General features: G+C 49.4%; 1 non-coding gene across 1 annotated transcript; it reads left to right on the top strand.

The window, feature by feature from the left end:
- Window positions 1-1,649: 1,649 nt before the first annotated feature.
- Window positions 1,650-1,721, top strand: Trnar-ucu (transfer RNA arginine (anticodon UCU)). Its single transcript has one exon. It is a non-coding gene; the product is annotated as a tRNA-Arg (tRNA).
- The last annotated feature ends 18,822 nt before the right edge of the window (window positions 1,722-20,543 follow it).

The raw sequence follows: 20,543 nt of genomic DNA, 5'->3' as shown, positions 1-20,543 counted from the left end.
TCAACTTTGTTCTTTAACATTAAAACAGGCAGAGGTATTTCCGAAGAAGGCTGTCCCGCGACCTCACCCCCATCGGCCGCGCCGGCTAGTTTCCCGGCGGAGGCGAGCGAGGTCGTAGAGAGGGGGACCGCCGTACGCGCTGAGTCGGGGGTGTGACACTCCTGTCAGAGGCCGCAGAGTTGTTGCGATGAGATTGCTGGAATGCGTCCTGTCTCGAGGAAGTGCTGACTGCCGATGTGCGTAGCCCCCAAAATCGCGAGGGTAGGTAGTGCGGGAGAACATGGGCCGTTGTTCGAATCTCGGTGTTTGGCGATGGCGGCGGCAATAACGGGCAATGTGTCCAACGCATCCGCAAAAATAGCAGACAGGAGTTTCTCTCTGAAACTCGGCCTGACCGTGTCTGTACTCGAGGGTTGGGCGTCCGACATAGCTTGGGTACTGGGGCAGGTATGGACGGTTGAGGTGCTCATTACGGCTCCTCCTATCCCGGTCGACGTGAGGTGCCAGCTCCGGGGATCCCCGAGCGTCATTGAATTGAAACGGGTGTTCCTTGTTGGGAAAGCGTTCAAGCGCTCTTCTTGTATTGCACAGCCATCTCGCACGTCGTCAGGCCACTGAGTCAACTCTGCGTGTCGTACGAGCTCTTCTCGCACGATAAGACGCAAATCTCAGCGAGGTCGGCTAACGCGGCCACATCAACTGCAGCGACAGTGGTGACATTGGCAATACGTCCAAACTTGGTCGTAACGCGCCGCATCTTCAAAGCTTCAAACGTCCTGCAGTGTTGTATCACATCCTCCGTAGTGTTGAACTGATGTTTGTTTATCAGAAAGTTGTAAACATCTTCGGCAATGCCTTTAAGAAGGTGACCCACTTTGTCTTCCTCAGACATCGCCGAATTTACGATCCGCCAAAGCTGCAGGACGCCTTCAATGTATGCCGTGCATGTTTCCTCCGGGAGTTGAGCTTTTTGTAGTAAAGTCTGTTCGGCTTTTTTTCTTGTTTGCTGCGGAGTCACCAAAACGCAGCCTGATTTCTGTTACAAAACAGTCCCAACTGGTGACGGTTGCTTCATTATTTTCGAACCAAACCAACGCTGTGTGAGTAAGGGAAAACGGAACATTGTCGAGCTGCATGGTCGCGTCCCATCGATTGTATCGGCTTACTCGTTCGTAGTGCCGTAGCCAATCGTCGACACCCTCACTGGATTCACCAGAGAAGTCGCGGGGCTCTCGTGGATGTTGCATGGTGGTCAGTGGACCCACGCGCTCAGCTGGTTCGTTGGGCATCTCCGGCAGCGATGGTGGTAGATCAGCGACTCGCCTGCTCCGGCGAAGAACCTGGGTGGGCTGATGATCCGTCGTGGTGTACCCAGCACCTCCACCACAATTCTTACGTGCGGGGAACGACGCTTTATTGCAAAGTAAACAAGGGGCAGCTCAGTATGCCCGACTGCAGCCGCGAACGCTAGCAACCTCGTATTGCTCTACCTCAAGCACCTTCTCACTTGACCTCGCGGACCGTGAGTATACCGTGAGTATATATATATATATATATATATATATATATACACGCTGGCTACCACCCTCAAGCGTCAGATACAGTTGTAGTAAATATAAGTACCCCAGAAAGTGAAGGAGCACACAGTCGCCCAGATAGCCGAGTTGGTAAGGCATTCGAGATCTAATCGAAAGGCGTGGGTTCGGTCCCCACTCTGGGCGCGTGTTTTTCTTTCTTTCTTTATCACGTAATTAATAAAAAATAATAATAACGTAACGTCAGTAACGGTAACAAATAGTCCAACCATTCCCCTATGTCTTCTTTGGCGTTGTAGACTGCCGGCATTTCTTTCTGTATTTCCTAACGAGCCCCTCATTACTAAACCCATATAAATGTATATATATATATATATATATATATATATATATATATATATATATATATATATATATATATATATATATATATATATATATATATATATATACAGAAAGAAATGCCGGCCGTCTACAACGCCAGAGAAGGCACAAGGGAATGGTTAGACTATTTTTTAACCGTTAGTGACGTTACATTATTTTTTTTATTTATTACGGTCATCTACAGACAGCTACAGACTAACACATTTCCACATGGTACATTACTACACTCAATGCATCCGACACTGCACACATACACTTGTAAATTCTGCGTGGAGCCATGCACTCTCTACCACATGGTATGGGAGTGCCGCCACACACCATCCCTTGCCCCAAACCCAAATCCCTCACTTGAGCAGTGGGAGGGTCGGTTGACCAGCTCCAACCCGGATCACCAACATCTGGTAGACCGGGCGAGACAGGCCGCCAAGACCCAGGGCTTCCTGGACTAAGGAGGTCCCCCACCTGGCGGTCAACCCAACAACATTGACTGCTCAATTAAATGTTTATTCCTCCTCCTTACGTGAGAAAGAAAGAAAAACACGCGCCCAGAGTGGGGACCGAACCCACGCCTTTTCGATTAGATCTCGAATGCCTTACCAATTCGGCTATCTGGGTGACTGTGCTCTCCTTCACTTTCTGGGGTATTTGTATTTACTTCAACTGTATCTGACGCTTGAGGGTGGTAGCCAGCGCCACTCAGACTACACGGAAAAAAGGGGAACTTCCTTTCAACCCCCGGGGCGTGACGCGAACGTCTACAGCCTGTCATAAGCGGGTAACTGGCGGGAAACCCTCTTATGCTACCTTGGCATCAAGGCTGCCAGAACCGAGGCCCTCGCTGAGCTATCGCAGGATAATATGGTTTGGAAAATTAGGGGCTCGTTAGGAAATACAGAAAGAAATGCCGGCAGTCTACAACACCAAAGAAGGCATGGGGGAATGGTTAGACTATTTTTTTACCGTTAGTGATGTTACATTTTTTTATTAATTAACGTGAAAAAGAAAGAAAGAAAAACACGCGCCCAGAGTGGGGACTGAACCCACGCCTTTCGATTAGATCTCGAATGCCATACCAATTCGGCTATCTGGGCTGTTTTTTTCTTTATTGCCTGTTAACTATACAGGGTCATGCTGGGCTTGATACACATCGCGTATGTAGCACACACTTTCAATGAAATTTTTCCTTACCGGCCGGGCATGGGCATCTGCGTTGTCGACAGATTTTCTAGTTTTCCACATTGCGTGCAGGCTCAACAACATTATCATGTCGTACGGTATTCCTCCATCATTTACAACGGGCAAGTAGCAATTACCGTGTGGGCTGATGGGCAGTTCTTTTTTTATGGTTCTTTTCAGCACATCCCAGTAAAACACAGCGTCCCAACAATTAACAAAAACTACCACCTCCCCTCGCGGGAACCCCTGTGTAGATGCGACGCATAGGGGGTTCACGTTGCAGCATTGGACAGCGGAGGAATGGCGCTGGAACGACGGAGCGGAGCGGCGCAGGCACCGCGTTTTATAGCGCGCATAACGGTGAGGGGACGCGCCGGCGCCAGTGCGTCTGCCGCGGCTATGACGCAACACAATCCACTTTAATCCAATCCAATCCAATCCAAGCCAATCCAAGCCAATCCAATCGAATCCAATCCAATGCCCCTCGCGAGAGAGTGTTCGCTATCGGAGAGGAGAGGGTGTGAGCGGCGGAGAGCGCAGCCGGCGCGGCGAGGAGAATGGGGGAGGGGCGGACGCCGACGACGCCGGATGCAGGGACAAGGCGAGTGAATGAGATGCAGTCGCATCTAATAAACACATGTTCTACAGTTTCTGGGGTTTTGCAAAGACGACAATCAGTGTCCCAGTGTACCACCAGACCTTTTTCATGCAGCCACGTTTTTACTGCTAGTGTGTTCGTGTGTAGCTTAAAAAAGAACGACTTAACTGATGGTTTTACTGACATCTTTTTCACCCACCTCAGCACGTCTTGACCCGCTGTGCCAATATAATTTGCCTGATAAAACGGAACAGGCATCATTGTTTCCAATAAATCGCCGTACAACCTTTTCCTCATAACTGTACATAGATACTCCCTTGAGAACCGAACACTTAAAAACCGGAAGGCCAAGATAACTTCACGCAAATACCCACGAACAGACCTTTCCATGCACTGCGTAGACGACACAATAAATTCCGGTAGGTGCCTTTGAAGACGCACATTAATTACAGTACTCAAGAAAGGATCATTCTGGTCTCGTAAGAAAATAAAGCGTGAAACAAGTTGCCGAACGAAGAGGTGGGCAAGGCCAAGCCCTCCACACCGCACAAATCAGAACAAGTTGGTTCGGCTGGTTCGCTCCCAGCTCGATCCCTAAATGAACATTGCGAACGCTCTGTGTATCTTTTTAACACTAACGCGAGACATAAAGAGCACTTGCGATACATACCAGACTTTGGCAACTAAAAACACATTGCACACAAATCACGCGAAAACGTAGAAAAATCTCGACCCTGCCATGCCTGCACCTTCTTCATTTTTTTCGTTTCCCCCGCCGAATACTCTGCGCTTTCTTGATAACAACCTAGTGGAACACCCAGATAAGTGCCCGGCAGCGATGTCCATTGCATGTTTGCAAAATACTCGGAGGGTTCTGCCAGCTTCCATGCCAGAACCCAGCGCTCTTCTCCCAGTTTATTTCACTCCCAGTCCGGGTGCAGTAATGTCTGGCGGTTTTTTCAACCTGCAATACACTTTCGTTCTCTGTACAAAACACCGCTATGTCGTCTGCATATGCAAGAATTTTGACCTCTGTGATGTGTACATTAAAGCCCCTTATACTGTCATTATTTATGACACTCAAACAAAAAGGTTCCAGATACATTGCAAACAATAATGGGCTTAATGGACAACCTTGCCTTACAGACGATCTAACAGGTATGCTTCCAGTTAGAGACCTGTTTATAACAATGCGCGTCGTGCATTCGCTATACACCATTTTAACCCCCTCCAAAATAACGTTCCCGACATTCACATGCTCCAAGACATCCAATAATATTTCGTGCGAAACCCGGTGGAAGGCTTTCGCTAAATCGATCTGCATCATAGCTACGCGACTCTCAAAAGCGTCACAGCACTCTAGCACACTCCGCGCAACATGCACATTTGTCGCAATCGTGCGTCACTTGATACCGCATGTCTGATGAGGCCCCACTACTGGTGTTATCACGGTTTGCATTCTTTTTGCGAGTACCTTCATGTAGATTTTATAATCAACGTTCGTGAGGCTTATAGGGCGGTAAGACCCCACCGATGTCAATTTTTCCGGATCTTCCGTTTTCGGGATTAATACCATATTAGCTGTAGTGAATGATCGAGGCACGCGCTTTACTGAATACGACTCGCCAATAACGGCATGCAATATTGGAGCAACGACGCGCTTAAAGCACGGCTAGGTCAGTTGGTATACCCCCCAGGTAACCGATAATTGCGACACAGGCGCCAATTTGTCCCCTGGTGCTTGGTAGGCCAAACTGTCAAACCAAAAAAAAAAAATCACTGATGCTGCTATGGCAACGCATTCGTTGATGCGGGAGGGGGAAACGCCGTGCCGCTTATCGTCTGCTATGGACTCAATGATCACGAATGTCTTTGTGTGCCGCAAGCGTGAACAAACACCGCTTGCATTTTGCTTTTCAGATTGTGTTGCTGCTGCACATTGTGTTTTCGACAGCTTTCAGTTGCTAATTCGCTTGGACTCTTAGCACGTGCACAAAACATTTGTTTGGATATCTTTCTTAGTTGAATAGGCGCGAGCCAGCACGCCAAGCGTGACAGTTTTGTTTGGGGCAGAAAAAGTATTACGTGGGAAATGTGGTTTCTTCACTGATTTTATTAGCAACGTATCGCAAGCGAAGTTCAATACATGCCACAATAGCACATACCTGTGTATCTCGTACAATAAGTACAAATGTCCGCATTCTGTGCCGGCTAGACAAACATAAGATACATCTTCGTACAATTCATCGTATACAGAAAATTGCTGCAGAATTCACCACGTTCATTTGCTGTACACAATACCATTCTAAAAAAAACGATATTTAAAAACACATGCTTGTGAATAATAAAATGATTATGAAGTGAGATGACCATCTCATTTCGCTACAATTAACAACCGCTCCATATTCTTATTCTCGTAAACGTGCTAGCCCAAAAAGCCTTTTGTAGCTAGCGAACTTTCTGTGTAATTTCGCCATATGTCACACCCAGTAAATCGAAAAAATACCACCACGGATATCAATAAACAACACGTAAAAGCGAAACAAATATTGACAGTGCAAACAAGGTACAAAAAATGTGTCGTAGCACAGGTTGAAAAGCGAAGCGCAGCTCGGCCGTCGCGCAGGTAATTCGAGCTTCTCGTAACACGGAATGCAAGCGGTCAGCTGCCCCGAAATAATTTTGGGGGCTCCTATCCTGTTAAAGGGACACTGAAGTGATATGTAAACATTGCGGGATTACTAGCGCAAATTGTAGTCCGGAGTCCCCAGGCCATGTTTCGACCACTCTAGGCGCGTTTACGCGATTTTATTTAGTAGAAAAACTAATTCGAAAATGCTGCCGTCCTCTCTTACGCTCGCCCATTTTCTGTGGCGTTTTCGTGTGACGTCAGGAGGGGATGAGCTGGCAATTGGCTGCGCTACTGCACGGCTCCCCGGCCTTCAGACAGAGTCAGTCGGCCCAGCGTTTCGTCTGCCGGCCGCCGACGGGTCGTCGCAATTCGTTCGCTTAGTTGAAACGAAGCCAGGACACGTTTGTGAATGGAAGAATGTGCCTTTCTTTACTTGGTTTGTTTGTACACTGTACCTAGCTCCAAGTCAAGGTCGCTTCACACAAGCGCCGCACAAGCCCACATGCGACGCTTCGCTGACTGGTACGCCAGTAGGAAAATATAAGGCCTCTTGAAGGCGGGAGAAGAGTCAGCGAAGTCAATATAGGTACTAAGGAAATAAAATCAACTGATATTTTTACCGTACAGCGTAAAACTAGGGCGCGGGAAGCACTTTTTTGCGCTGGGCGAACAAGCACAGCGGCACGGAGCAAGAGTGCACAGCGGTCAGCAGCACGACTACGCATCTGCGAACGCTTTTACGTCTACGAAATGCAATTGCTAGACGTGAGCTACTGTGGAAACCCGGGCGACGCTTACTGCACGAGCGTAGTACAACAAATAGTCACCTACGCTGCTTGAAATGCCAAAACTAAATAAAAGTGTAAACCGGTTGTATATATATATACCCTATATTAGTAATGCTTTCGCATCCCGTTCCACGGCTCAGTGGTGTGGAGCGCTAGGAATGTCACCGCAAGTGTTTTGCAAGTCACGAGTTCGAATCCCCGCGGGTACGTGCTTTTTTTTTTTGCAAGTTACACTTTTTTGGTTTTCCGCCGATGTTTTCTATATTGAGTTCACCTTTTTTTGGGCCCCAACGTTCATGGCTACACGAACTAGTTCACAAAACGCGCGCAGGCTGGCACTGGCGCGCTAGCGAGTTCTCGTTGGTGTGCTGTTGCCATAAGCACCGACTGCTTGCAGGCAGTGGGCACAGGCCAGAATGAACAGACCCTTGGCCTGGTGCGAACACGCTTTTTACGATACAGGCATGAGGGAGGCAAGCTCCAAATATGGGGGAAAAGCGCATGACATTTGAGCGTCTGCCGGGACGCGGAGAGCGTTTATACACTGCGTAGGCCTCGGCTAGTGAATGCTACGATTCCAAGCCGTTCTGGGAGGCTTATCTTATGCATTTTACAGCCGGCAACATGGCAGAAGCGCGGTACGATGATTACTGAGATATTGAGAATGCCCATCCAGCAACGCCATTGGTTATGTTTTACAGAACCGAAACCGAAACCGAAACTTGTTTGATTGCTAACCTTGGGCATCGTCCAATCACGGCGCCCCCCCTCCCAACGTCACAGCCTTAGTTGGGGCGGCCGCCGCAAACCGCGCATGGTAGTTTTTCTTCTTTCGCGCTTTGTAAAATAATTACGGATTTGTCAACCGGATAAACGATGAAAAGTGTGCTAATTTGAGCCAGTCTACGCAGTGCAAGCAAAAACGGGAGCTTGACAAATTCACTTTAGTGTCCCTTTAATAAGCATTCAAAGGTGGAAACTGATCGTAGGAACGCTCTAAAGCCAAACCAGTTTGTTGAAGAAGCATTTAAGCACATTAGGCGAACATTATTTCCAAGCTTTTCTCTGGTGGAAAGAAAATGAAGAGCAACCGCTCACCAAACCGATACCAAAGCGAAATTTCCGTCTGCGTGTCGCCTGGCATCAATCGGCTCATGTCAAACTGTCGACAGGTAGCTTCACGTGCTTACAACATTACTGACAAATGTATTGTTCGAAACAAAAAAAATATTCACTGTAAAGCAACAGCAGATTTTTCGGTTCGCCCTGCAGCTTTCCTGATAAGGATAGCGCTTGCTTCTTGATAACTTTGAATAAAAAGTGTGCTGACCTGCCGTCCGCTGGGAAGCGGAAAAAATTCGCTGTGCTATTCCTTCCTGAGTTGTCGCACCGCACAGCATCGAAGCACGTGTTGTGTCCTTTTCTCAATTTCTCTGACATTTTAAGCCCGTTCGCCCTCACAGACACCAAAATTTTCACTTTCAAGGCACACTAAGAAACTTCTACACGTGCACACAGTGAACGCGGCGGGAGCAGACGGACAGGATGGCAGCAGAAGAGATAAGAGCGAAAGCGCCGCCCGTCGACGCAAGAATGAAGCGACTAAATAAATAAGTATGGTTCCAAAAAAGGAAACAGCCGAGAACACGTTTTATTTCTACACATAATGGCATCACTTTACTTTATTGCTGTGTATATTGAAAAGATAAAGCCACATATGCAAACGTTACTGAATTTTCGCTTGGCTACCAGCGTCATGGCGGCACTTTATTTCGCGATACCGAAACTAGCCGAAGTTTCCGGCCCCTGCTTAAAGGCCTTGACAAATCCCGACCCTAAACCGTCAGCTCCAGGCGATTTTCCATCGGAGAGTGCGTCGATGGCGTCGTTTATCTCTTCCAAATTGATAGCCTGCTCCAAGCACTGTTTAACCTCGTTGTCTAACTTGGGCATGCGCATTAGAAAATCAGTCATGAACCCTGCTTCGGTTCGCCTTTTCTTTCCTAACAGTTCACTATAGTGCTCAACAAATGCTGCTTCAATTCTTTCTTTGTCGCCTGTTATTTGGTTCTTATACTGTATGAGTTTAATGTCATGTTAAAGCAAAGCTTTTTACCTCTACCCCCCAAGGGTTCTTTCACGACCGTTGGTGTCACCAGAAAACTCCAGCGAACAAATAAAAGAATTTACTGGCACCGCCGGGAATCCAACCAGGAACTAATACACTAACAAAGCGAGAGCCCGTTCTCTTACCGATTTAACTACGAGCGCACGCGAAGACTGGGAATACAGGTGGTGTACTCACCAAGCACATCTACGGGTTTACCCCCCGCATTCTCGCTGAATGCCACGTGAAAGCGTCACGCGACCACTCACGCCCGTCTAGCGGCCCTGTGCGCACCTTGCTCATGTGCTAAGAGTTACAAAAATTAAAGTAAGCTCACACCAATGCATGGCATCTCACTTCTAGTACGCCAATTTGCTAAAGCCTGTGGCCTCCAGTGTTCACGTAAACAATCACAGCTCCTTGTCGTCCGCCATCACGTCAAACCAAGGAATACATTCAAATACTCCTTGATGGCCAGGCCATGACTCCAAACCCCAGCATCAAGATCCCGGGCCTATATCTCGAGGCTAACACCTAGAGTGACGTCTCCTTGCAGCGCCTCAAAAACAGCATTAATCAAATCATACACATGATCAGGCGAGTTGCCACCAAGAAGCGAGGCCTAAAGCAATCCGGTACCTTTCGATTAATTGAAGCTTTTGTCCTCTCGAGAGTTACTTACGTCAACCCCCTGTCCTCTTCTCGACAAGGAAGACATAGAGATGCTTTATATAATGATTAGAAAGGCGCTCGAGCAGGCCATTGGTCTTCTCATGAGTGCGTATACACCGAGGCTGCTTAGCACTCTCCTTTCTTTCCGTCAATTACCCAACAAGAGCAATGGGAGATGCTGCTCTCTAGGCCCTCTCTACCTACCGTGATTCATCGGGTGGACAGAACACAGGTCGCGCGGACTGCATATGGGCCCCACAGAAGAAGGAATTACTCCCCAGGGCTGCACTCTGGGCCGTTCAGAAATCTGAACAGAAGTATTTCTTGCTCCTCCTCCTCTTTCTCTGCCGCAAATCTCGTCGCCTCCGTCCGCGGCGCGAAGACGGAGAAGACAGATCGTCTAACAGCGGGTTGGAGCTTACTTTAATTTTATAAAAAAAAGTTTCCGCTCTTTTGCTACACCAATATAACTCAACCAAACACCGTTCATGCTTCATGCATTGATTTAACCTTAACAAAATTTGCTATTTGAAGTAATAAATGGTTGGTTAAGTGCATTTCACTTTTCTCTGGTTTTGCTATTTGTAGAGCGATTTGAGTGAATTTAAGTGACGTCGCATGGGTAATCGTTATGGGGGCCCTTTAAAGCTTTGCTTTCCAACCACATTCACGGGGTGGATTGGCGTGATTTTTTGGTTGCATATCTTTTTTCATCATTTAGCGCCCTTTTGTTAGGTGCTTCTCCCGCCCAGAATTTTTCGCGTCGAGCACGCATCATTGCCGCGCGATATCTTTCCGAGTCAATGGCCTCCAGTTCGTTTTTTACGCTTTTTATTTCTTTTAGGAAAGTACCAGGTTGAGAGCTTTCTATCTCTGTGTACTAGACAAGTTGTGCTTTTAGTTCATTTTCTTTTTTTCTTTCGTTGTAGAGCAGCGTGCTCGCTCTTTCTATCCATGAGCTTTATGCTGTTTTTCAATTCTTCCCACTTCACGTTGAAAGAGGTCGGTTGAGGTGAGAATAGCTTCTCAACTGCTCTTTCCATACTCTACGAATTTCTCATCTTGGAGTATACCTTTGTATTGAACTTCCACAGTTCCCAGTTGAATTTTGACCTTTTTTGCTTGACCCCTACCGTGAACACAACTAAGCTATGGTCACTAAATGACACGTGTCTTACATCATATCCGCTGAGCAGAGGGACTACTTCTAATGAAACATACGCGCGATCGAGTCGGGCATGGCACTCGCGTTGAAAATGCGTGTACCGGGGGGTGCTTCCGCTTCTACACGCCAGTCCTACATCTTCTAAACAATGGGTACTGGTCATTGCACATAATAACTTTGCACTCTTATCGCACACAGCGGCGGTCTTAGAGCGATCTTCCATATATCAGACGCAGTCAAAATCGCGTAGCAATAGTACGCGTCTGTCACACTGCAAAAATGATTCTATCGACTGAAAAAAAAACACTCCGCTCGCTTTCCAGGTTAGGAGCATAAACACAAATAACCCTCCAAAGGAATCCATTGTACGAAAAATCAACGACGACATACCGGCCCACATCACTTACTATAACCTTCTCTACTACAATACCTATGCTGTTTCTAAGAAAAGCAGTGCAGCCCGCAGACGTACCCGTAGCGTGACTCACACACACGTAGTATCGGCCAGTAAACGGCTGGACCATCCTATCCGTGCCGTCTTGGCTCTCGACGCTTGTCTCCTGGACTACGACAGCGTCTAACCCGTCCTCGAGAAACATTCGGCTGAGCTGGTATTGCTTGCGCCTGGCCGATAATCCGCGAACATTTAGCGTAGCCACACACAGAGCTGCATCGTTACTTTTATCGGCCATTCCGAAAAGTTTGGGGCAACAAGACAATTTTGCACCGGTTATTGTGCTGCCCTGCTCCATATATCTGCAACGTGGGTGAGCTCACCGTACCGTTGGAGGTCGTGTTCAGGCGCTTCACCAACAACACCTACGCCGTCGAGGAGGTTCCAGGTTCGGTCCAGCGTCTCTGCACACAACACACATCAATGCTGCCTCTACGAAGGGGGCGTTGCCGCCGCCTTTCGGTCCGTTGTCACGTTGGGTTTGGGCATGAAGGACGGTCGTCTGACTGGTGGCTCTCTTGCCGTTGCCGCAGCCACGACGGCTAAAGGCTTGTCGTCGTGACTGCGGTTCTCCTTGCGCTGTATCTTAGCCGCTGCTCCTGACGCGTCCTTTTCATCGTCGTCTGTCTTCCCGGTTTCGCTCCTTTTAAAGACGATAGTCTTTCTTGGGCTACTTAAACCCAGAAATTTTGGTCTGTCTGTATGTCTGTATGTCTGTCTGTCTGTCCGTCTGTCTGTCTGTGACCCGATTCAGCAACCCGGCCAAAGCAAAACAATGCCTGCGCAATAGTCTTATATAGTCACAGCTACCCGTCTATGTCCGGTGGAATTCATACTTGTCAACATTGTTGGAGAAGAACAAGACATTACGCAAATATGAGACAACAAATCAATACAGAAGTGATATTTGCAGTGTTCCTTTATAAAAAAATCAAACATGCTTGAATTTGCAAAATAAATACTTCATCAACTGCAGAAAAAGAATTCACTCCGCCGTCGCCCGCACCACTATAGCTTCTGGCGCCATTTTAAGAAATCAACCGGCAAAAGTTACGCAAGGTTCCACTAGGTAGGTTCCACGTTCTGCTTGCAACGCACGTGGAGTAGGGAAACGCGGTTCTATAAACGCTGAAGTAGGGCGCCTCGATTAACGCGCGTCTTCGCCGTACGGCAGCGTTCGCATCGACACACCCGGTTTGGAGCAGTGGAACGCGGGAAATTTAAAATGATTTAAGCAAACCTTTGGGTCTTTACCTAGGGAGGAGCGCGACGCAAGAGGAACAACATGAGAGGTGAGCGGGAAAGCGAAGGGAGGCATTTACTTTGCAAAATCTGATAAAGACTATCGTATTTTGACGGCATTTGCAACGAAAGGAGCAGATACGCGGCCAATTTTTTGCCGTACCCTCTTCTTCTTGCATCCGGGTGTCTTCAATTTCTGCAGCTTCCGCGGCGCCCTCAACAGGAGTCTCTTGCACGGGCGGTTCCTTCGTTGCAGTCGGCGTTACGGGGTTGTCCTGGGAAAGCGGTGGTTTGGAGGCTGGTGTTCCCGCCCCACCTCCCGCTGCGGCTTCCGCCTCCGCCTCGTCCATGACGAGCTCCGAGTCACCCTCTTTCGTCAACGGCCGTGCCACCTTCGCGTAACACTTCACGCAGCTGGTCTCGTCGTGGCCGAAACGACGACAAATGCTGCAGCGAGGTACGCGGCACTCACGCCTTACGTGTCCAGAGCAGTGACACCGCAAGCACATGGGTGCCCGTCCGGGCACCACGAGCACAGCGTTGTCGCCGGCGACTCGAAGCTGATGCGGTAGGTCGTCAATCTGGACCCCTGGTTTGAGCTGGACCGTCACCCAGAGAGTCGTCGATCCTTTGTCGACGACGCCGTGAACCCGCCAGCGCTCCCTCATCACGCTGACGACCTTGCCGTAGGCGGCAAGGGCAGCGCGCACGTCGTCGTCCGGCACGTTATACAACAACCAGTAAAGTTTTAGCCGAATGTCCTGGTTGCTGGGGTCGATAACAACGCAGCGGTGCCCTTTCACACTCACGTCAGGGGCCTGGATCATCTTCTTTGTTGCGTCTGCGCTGTTAAACGTTATCGCCCAAACGTGATTCATCTGATACGCCCCCAGCGCGAGCACGTCTGAGAGCCGATTCAGATGAGCCAATATTTCCCGGAAATCTTCCACTCGATATGGTCGAGCCCTGAGGTCTGCGTGCAAAAAAACAGTGTTATTCACCGAACGTCCTGATGGTAGACTTGGCAGCGAGACTTGGTATTCCTGGTCTTCAGCAGCAGCATTCCTGTTACCGCAGCCCTGATGGGCTGCTGAATCCGCTCTCAGGGAGCACATGATCGCACGTCCGCTCACTGCCGTGGCCGGAAGTGGAATCCGGCTATCTGGGCGACTGAATTCGGCTATCTGGGCGCCTGTGTTCTCCTTCACTTTCTGAGGTATTTATATTTACTACAACTGTATCTGACGCTTGAGGGTGGTAGCCAGCGCCACTCAGGCTACACGGGGAGAAGGGGACCTTCTTTTCAACCCCCGGGGCGTGACGCGAACGTCTACAGCCTGTCATAAGCGGGTAAAAGGCGGGAAACCCTCTTATGCTACCTTGGCATCAAGGCTGCTAGAACCGAGGCCCTCGCTAAGCTTTCGCACGATAATAGGGTTTGGAAATGAGGGGCTCGTTAGGAAATACACAAAGAAATGCCGGCACTCTACAACGCCAAAGAAGGCATAGAAAAATGGTTAGACTATTTTTTTACCGTTAGTGACGTTACATTATTTTTTTATTAATTACGTGAGAAAGAAAGATAGAAAAACACGCGCCCAGAGTGGGGACCGAACCCAAGCCAGTCTGAGTGGCGCTGGCTACCACCCTCAAGCGTCCGATACAGTTGTAGTAAACATAAATACACCAGAAACTGAAGGAGAACACAGTCGCCAAGATAGCCGAAATGGTAAGGCATTCGAGATCTAATCGAAAGGCGTGGTTCGGTCCCCACTCTGGGCGCGTGTTTTTCTTTCTTTCTTTCTCACATAATTAATAAAAAAAATAATGTAACGTCACTAACGGTAAAAAAAATAATCTAACCATTCCCCTATGCCTTCTTTGGCGTTGTAGACTGCCGGCATTTCTTTCTGTATTTCCTAACGAGCCCCTCATTTCCAAACCCTATTATCGTGCGAAAGCTTAGCGAGGGCCTCGGTTCTGGCAGCCTTGATGCCAAGGTAGTATAAGTGGGTTTCCAGCCAGTTACCCGCTTATGACAGGCTGTAGACGTTGGCGTCACGCCCCGGGGGTTGAAAAGAAGGTCCCCTTCTCCCCGTGTAGTCCCAGTGGCGCTGGCTACCACCCTCAAGCGTCAGATACAGTTGTATTAAATATAAATACCCCAGAAAGTGAAGGAGAACACAGTCGCCAAGATAGCCGAAATGGTAAGGCATTCGAGATCTAATCAAAAGGCGTGGGTTCGGTTCCCACTCTGGGCGCGTGTTTTTCTTTCTTTCTTTCTCACCTAATTAATAAAAAAAATGTAACGTCACTAACGGTAAAAAAATAGTCTAACCATTCCCAGTGTTGTACGGAACGGCGTTCCTGGAACTAGTTCATTTTGGGAGGAATGGAGGAACGCCACCGTTTCATTAAGGGTGTGTGGAACTGTAACGGTAACTCGTTATGTTTACGAAGGAACGGCAGGGGAAAGTAGTTTCTTCTGTAAACGTTCCATCGGTATGGTTTTACTGTTTTTGATGTCAATGCTTTAGGGCTGAAGCTAGTACGAAAATCCACAGGCCACTACTGTGTTTCTCTTCCTGTAAGATGCCCTATTTTCCCGCCCTTCTGCAGAAAATTCTTCCTCGAAAGTCAAAGACAGAAAAATAACCACGCGGCGGGCCGCAGGCTGTCGGGCAGGCTGCGCCGGGTGCGCTCTACGTCGTCTGCATATGCGCATTGAAAAGGTGCTTCTGTGCCCGTTTGATTCGTCTTCTACCGCGGCTTCTTGGTTTATACATAAGAGTGGAACGCTAATGCGGAGCAGGAGAAGACGTGCCTGCTCCGTGTCTATCGCACGTGTGTTCTCTACACTACACGCAGCCGAGCCAGCTGAAGGGGCCATACGAGACTTCAATGCTGAGTCGTCAGCGTTGCGCTCACCCCGTGTAAAAACAAGGCGTCAAGTTCCCAGCCTCGGATTCTTAAAATATTGCCGCTGCCACCCAAAGCGAGGTGGAGCTTCATCTCATGCACAACAGCAACTATCCCTGAGAGCTGCAAGCCGAATCTTACCTCGAACGTTCCATCGCCCCACGGCACGGACATGGCGCTCGAACGCGCCACCGTGAACTTTCACACGCACTGAGCGGACTTACAAGACCGCCACCGACACGAAAATCATGTTCAGCTTCAGATTTCACTGCACGTTTTACTTTCGTGTTTAACCGATTCTTATCACAGAGAAATCAACCAAAGTTATTTTTTGTCCAATTTTTCATGTCCATGCACCCTTCTCCAAGTCCAAACTGCTTCGATTGTGCCGGAACGGCGCATTTGGACAGACGCCGGCTTCATAACCGAGGGACTCAGGTTCGATTCCGACCACGGCAAGCGTTTTTAGAGAGAAAGCTCCACTACGCTACATCTTTCAAGGTCACTCATCGCGTCGAAATGACCCGCAGCCACCGGTGCGCAAGCTGCCCCTTTCTCATCGCGCCGCTCTTTCGGAGCTTCGCCGCGGCAGTACCACGTGACCAGGTGAGGGTTGAAGCATAGAGTTTCTTACAATATACAGTAGAGAGGAACCTGGCGCTAGCGTCTATGCGGCTCAAATCAAAGCCGTATGTGTCGTCATGGACGGCCATTAGATCATGAGCTCGACTAAATTTCATCATTGGCTTGGATTCGAACGTTTTAGTGTCCGCAAATTTAAAAAAATTTATACAAAAAAATTCCCTCGCACTTCCCCGAGGGGAGAGTGTGTAAGTGCGAATGAACGGTTGTTGATTGCGCGATTACGGTGGATATCGTGATCTTGGAGTGGAGAGGAGGCGCCCAACACCCGCAGTCACTGAGCGGAGAGAGGAGGAGGAGAGTAGCGCCCGCCGTTACGGCGAGGGCTACACGAGCGCCCTCACGCGTCGGAATGCGGAGCGCCCGCTACGCGAGCGAGAGCTCTCCCGCCCGAAGTGGAGAGGAGGCGCCCAACACCCGCAGTCACTGAGCGGATAGAGGAGGAGGAGAGTAGCGCGCGCCCATCTCCCCCCGTTGCTAGGGAAGACGAGGAGGAAGACGAGGAGCGCGCGCACCCGCAGCTGTTGCTATGCGGACAACGGCGGCGGACGATTCAGGCTCGCTTAAGAAGTGCATTCGCACTTAAAAAGTGAAAAATAGTGTGCAATTATGTAAGTGGAAAATAAAACACGGTGTGTTGCGGATCGGACACCTCGTTGCGGGTGCGCCGCCAGGAAACGAAGCCGTGGGACCCCTGATCGAACGACCCTTTTAATGGCGATGACTTAGTTGCAATGATGATGATACTCATGCCCTCGAGCCCGGAGCCACACCTTCTTCCTCTTCTTCGCAATTCCCAACATTCTCCCGGCCACAAAAGAGTGAAACAACGTCCACATGTAGCAAGCGGCTCCTGGCCTAAACACTGCACTATCATTCTTGGTAAAAATCTAGCGTGCATGCCAGTTCCGTCTAGACCATCATTTTTTTCCGTTGGGATTCCGTTCGGTATGGTTCCTTGTTTTCTTTCGACGTATGCTGCTTAGAAACGACGTTGCTTCTGTCGTGTTCAGATTGTCATTGAAACAGTGCCTGCCATGCTGACGGTTCCGGTAACCATTCATGTACTCGCGCACCGCTGAATCAGTTAGCGAAGCAGCTCCTCTCTTCAGCATAGAATGCGCCCTAACGCTGTCTTCGCAATCACAATTAATAGGCTGTGACTCATTGCACACGTCAACAACTTGTAAACTCTGGGGCGATGTCGACAATTGACTCGATTCCTTAAGAGCTGCATGTCTGCGCTCACGCATCCGGCATCTGTTGTCTGGCTCCGGGTAACTCAGATGCTTGCTGGATAGCCTTTGACCCTGTAAGTCCACTTCAAAACCCTTATGTTCCCTTGCTTCCTTTCTTTCTGTGGTGTGCTGTGAGATGGATGCAGCACCTTGAGATAGGACAATAACGCTGCTGTGTAGACTCCATGCAGGTTCCCCTGTTGATTTGTCGTTGCGTGGCACTTGCGTACTAAGCACGCAAGACACTCGTGCCGTTGTCTGATCCGAAGGACTCGGTTCCCGTACAGGGCCTTGAAGCGTCCATCCGAGCGAGGTCTTCATAGCTACTAAGCTTTGCACTTGATCGCTGCGAATGAAGTCCCCTGTCATTATTGTCCGCAGCTGGTCAGATCCTACGAGCAGGTCGATGCCTTGGTCTTTACATTTTTGGGGAGCGGTACATTCGTCAGCAAGTCTCAAGCCAAACTTCCGTAGATGTTTCACGAAAGCACCGTTCATTTCCGTATTTGGGGCGTTCGAACAAATCGTTGGTACAGCAATTGCACGCACCACATGCTCGGCGTCGTCGAACTGGCTGTGCAGTCTCAGCTGCACTATTTTGCGCCGTCTTTCTTCCGAAGGAACAGCCGACGCAAATGAGTTTACAGTTAGGCTTGTCTCCCCCACAACCTTCAGTCCCAACTTCTCCACGAGGTCTTCCTTGAGAAATGTTCGCTGGCTGCCACTGTCCAAAATGCCTCGTATGTAACATGCTCCATTGGGACCGATGATCCACGACCGGAAGGTCTGGAGGTAAATGTCCTCTCCCAACTGGCAGCTAGTGAGGGCAGGTGATGCTGACTTGGCGTCCTCCGTCTGCACCGAGGCTTTGCCGGTCGGGTCAGTGTGCGTCTCGTCTCTCTTTGCTTTGCATGCATAGTCTGGGTCGCACATGACGGTTGCGTGCCTTCCCTTGCATGTCGTACACCTTATCTTTCGTCGGCACTCCTTTGTGATCGATGGCCCGTCATAGTGCATCGGTAGCACCGCCTAGCGCTAGATAGTCGTTTCTTCTTCTCTGAAATGCTCAGAGAAGCGTAGCATGCTTCAATAGTGTGCTTCGGCGATTTGCAAAAGCACTCGTTCCTTTCGGTCATCCCTGATTGAGAGGCGTGCAGAACCGACGTTGAGTGGCCGTTACTTTGTAGAGGGTCACTAGATTCGGTAGGAGTCGACACTGGAGCGCATTGCTCTCTTGCCTCGAGCTCGATTTGCGTATATCTCAAGAGCTGCTCTAGCTTCTGGCCAGACGTTGTGACACTGGTTGCCTCGACTGAAGCAGAAGGCGCCGCTCCCTGCGTATCACCTTGAAGACGTCCGTGGCAGTGGAATGCCAAGACGATTTCCTTCGGCAACGCCTCCAACAAAACGTCGTACAGCATTGCCGAGAAGCTGCTCGTGGGAACGTCCAGTACGTTTAGGCAGCGGAGATTCAGCTGAACACAGTCGTAAAGCCTGCGGAGCTCCTTGTCCTCAGAGTGAGACGTCACGAGCCGTAGCTCTCGGATGTTTCGAAAATGCCGCTGTATGATACGGTTCTTGTCGCCGAACCTGTCCTTCAGCAGCTGGCCGGCACTTTCATAACAGGCCTCCGTTGTTGGCAGCCCGGCGATGGCAGCTGCTGCTTCACCCAACAGGTAGTTCCGGAGGTAATGAAACTTGTCCCCCCCCCCTGAACAATCCCCCTGAATACCCACTCAGGGGGATTGGCCAAGAAGAGTGTGTTTTTTTTAAACTAAAAAACCAGATAGGCAAAAAGGTGCAGTCGAAGAAATAATTTAGAATATAGGTTGAAGACAGAAATAGAACAAGAAAGAGGAGCGAGAGAGCCTGATCAGAACCATTTTAACAAGGCAGCGCTCACAATTGCAGGAAACCCAGTCCCCAATGTTGCCCATCTCCGCATTGGGTCTCACGATTCCGAAAAACGGTTCAGGTCTCCATACGATCGCACCGCTGCAACGAACGCTCTCCCAACTCATTCACCTAATACATCGTGTATCCAATCGAAGATTCGGAATGCAAGAGTCTGATACATTACGCATTGTTCAAGCCGTACTCATTAGCCGGGTCGCATACGGCACACCATATTTGGCCCTCAAAGCGAGTGAAAGAGCAAGGCTTAACATTTTGCTCCGCCAGGCGTACAAGACTGCCTTAGGCCTACCTCCAAAGACATCAACCAAGAATTTGTTGCGTCTAGGAATCAATAACACCTGGGAAGAGATACAAGAGGCGCATCACATCTCCCCGTTAGAACGCCTAAAACTAACACCGACCGGACGGGCCACGCTGAGAAGGTTAGGCTATTCGACACCCCCCCCCCCCCTTCAAGAGCACAAAGAACGAATACCACTGCACGTACGAGAAGCCATTCGTGTAGCCCGGATTCCGAGAAACATGGATCCGGTTCACAATAAGGCTCGACGCATCGCTAGAGTGCAAGCTATGTGCGCTAAATACGGTAATAGCCCAATTGCACGATACACTGACGCGTCCCCGTATCCGCATCGGCCAGCCCATGCTGTGTGTGTAACAAATGCAGCAGGGCATGAAATGACCGCTCTCACAGTCCGCACAACATCTGCAGAGGCTGCCGAGGAGGTTGCAATTGCCCTAGCCGCCACGACGGGTGACGACGCCATCACAGTGCTGACAGACTCCCAGGCAGCTTGCCGTAATTACCTACGGGGACGCATTTCCAAAACTGCGCTCAACATCCTCAAGAGCATCCCCCGACTCCCCGAGGTACACCTCGTCTGGGTACCTGGACATGAATTCCTCCAAGGTAATGAGGCGGCACATGCCGCTGCCCGCGCGCATATACACCGGGCCATTACCGAAGAGGGAACAAATTCGCTTTTTGCCCCCAAAATGGACCCGCTCACGAATTACGCCGAACTTTTAGCTTACTACCGTCTCGACCGAAGAAAATACCCGGAACCGCACCCA

This window comes from Haemaphysalis longicornis, unplaced genomic scaffold (assembly GCF_048455015.1).
Source record: "Haemaphysalis longicornis isolate Haplotype H1 unplaced genomic scaffold, Haemaphysalis longicornis Haplotype H1 scaffold_1, whole genome shotgun sequence".
Taxonomy (NCBI): Eukaryota; Metazoa; Arthropoda; class Arachnida; order Ixodida; family Ixodidae; genus Haemaphysalis; species Haemaphysalis longicornis.
The sequence above is the reverse complement of the archived record's forward strand: the minus strand, read 5'-3'. Positions and strand labels throughout refer to the sequence as shown.